The sequence below is a fragment of the Sinocyclocheilus grahami genome, unplaced genomic scaffold (genome assembly GCF_001515645.1).
Source record: "Sinocyclocheilus grahami isolate Dianchi unplaced genomic scaffold, SAMN03320097.WGS_v1.1 scaffold2026.1, whole genome shotgun sequence".
NCBI lineage: Eukaryota > Metazoa > Chordata > Actinopteri > Cypriniformes > Cyprinidae > Sinocyclocheilus > Sinocyclocheilus grahami.
Window position 1 is genome coordinate 100,236 of NW_015507205.1, and position 2,568 is coordinate 102,803.

The window sequence follows — 2,568 nt, forward strand, 5'->3', positions numbered from 1 at the left end:
TATATATATATATAATGTTAAAAAACAAACAATATATATATATATATATATATATATATATATATATATATATAAACAATATTTAAAATAAGTTGACTTAGATATTTTATTGCAAAATAAGAATTATATTTATAAATCAATGTATTTGTTCCACTGAATTGATTTTACACTCATTTTAATACAAATAATTCAAATAATAAAAAAATATTAAAATAAGTAAAAATGTGTTTGATAAGATATGTTTTACTGTGTAATAGTTATGAAAATAGTATTTTCTTGCAGGTGATATGTGTTCATTTATATAAATTATTATTTTTTATAAATGTATATAAATAATTAATTCACTGTTTATTAAAAGTTACATATTTATATATTATATAATTTATATATAAACTGTATAAGTTATATAACAAAAGAATTTATATACATACATGTTATTTGTTTTACTAAAGTAATTTTATGCTAAATTTAATTTAAAAAAATTATTTGAAGCCTCGACTTATTTTGCAAAATATAATTTATGTTTTATCTTGTGATTTTGGAGTGAAATATGATTCAGATATTTCTGAGATTCACCTTTTAGAAGTGCATTATTTAAATTGGTCTCTGCGGGACAACCACAACCAAGAAAGCCCAGACGGTGTTGTCATCTTCTCCTGATGTGCTGTCACCCATCCATTCATCTTCCTCTCATCTGTTCATCTCAGACAGGAAGCGAGTTCCCAGCCACTCCTCCATGTTCCTGTAGGCCTGCTCTGCTCTCTGCTGCAAACTGCTCACTGTTCTCAGCGCATGGGCCTTTATCAGCTCCAGACGCAGCTTAACTGCATGTTCTGCACACAAACACAAAGCATTCTTACGGTTTATACATCACATGCACACACAACATCCTGAAACTGAGGTATCATAAGACAATGTCGCCCAGCAGCTCATGGCGTACCTTCACGTTTCAGTGTGGCTGTAAACTCCTGTTTGATTCGTTTCCTCTCTGCCCTCCTCTTGACCTCCTCATGGCTCTTCTCCACTGCGGGCTGAAGACTGGGCTCCTGTGGAGGGGTGGGAACATCACACACACTAGTGTTAACACGTAACACAGCTGAAACTTGTATGATGATGGAGCAGTGGCTCTTCTTCACCTTTCTTTTTCCCAGCTTTCCTATTGTCTGTAGCAGAGTTTAAAGTCTGCACTCTCTGTGCCTCATCTGCTTCTGTTCTTCACCACCCTCCTCTTCTTCTCGCTGCTGCATCTCTGCCAACACCTGACACATGAAGACAGATATATCACCATTTTATATCCTGAATATTATATTCAGAATTTTAAGTAGGAACTATTCTTTTTGAAATAATCACATTTTAAAATGTCTAATTGTGCATAAATAGATAAAATAATCAATATTACCATGAAACATAACACCACCGTTCAAAAGTCTGGAATAATTTAAATGTTTTAATGTTTTTGAAAGAAGTCTCCCATGCTCATGCTCACCAAGGTTGCATTTATTTGATCAATCAAATACAATTTAAAATAACCATTTTCTATTTGAATATATTTTAAAATGTGACCCTGGACCACAAAACCAAGTCGCTGGGGTATATTTGTAGCAATAGCCAAAAATACATTGTATGGGTCAAAATTATCCATTTTTATTAATGCCACAAATCATTAGATTAAATATCATAATCAATAATCAGAGTAAATTTCCTACTATAAATATATTAATACTTAAATTTTGATTAGTAAGGCGATTTTCTCAATATTTAGATTTTTTTGCACCCTCAGATTCATAATATTACTGTTTTTACTGTATTTTTAATTTAAAAAATGCATACTTCCTTGATATTAATAAATGCAGACTTGGTGAGCAGTGTTTCAAAAATGAATTATTCCAAACTTTTGACAGGTAGTTTAATTAAAAACTATAAATTAACAATGTAATATTCAACTTAGTAACCAATATAATAGTAATTCTAACATTGAAAGTATTTGTTTTTATACATATGATAATTGTAAAAAAAAAATTATTTGTCATCTATAATATTGTTTAAATAAACAATTTCACACAGCATTAAACCACTTTTTTTGGTATAGACTTTTGTATTATAGACTATTCATCTACATTTTGACAACTGATTTGTCAATTGATTTGAGATCTCACACAAAGGCATTTCTAAGATCGCATCCTTCTACTTGAACATAATGAGCTGATGTGATTCAGAGGAATATGTCAGTAGATATATTTCAGTAACAGCTAATATAATTTATTGGAATTCATTTTGTGATTTCAGGGATAAAACTTAATGCAACAAACTTTAATAGAGTTTAGAGTGAAGTAGCCTCAGACAGCTACTGCAGCCACAGATTTCTGCAAAAGTATAGACAGATCGCAACATCAAATTGTTTAAGTTGCTGATAACTGATTTAATCACAGATTTTTAGGTGGCTGAAATTTAGCTAAGACAGCGTTCTCAAATGATTATCTACTGGCAAAACAGGGCCTTGTATTTTAACAGCAAAATTAAACTCTATCTTTCAAAATATAATCAAACACTAGCTTTCTATTGTTTCTA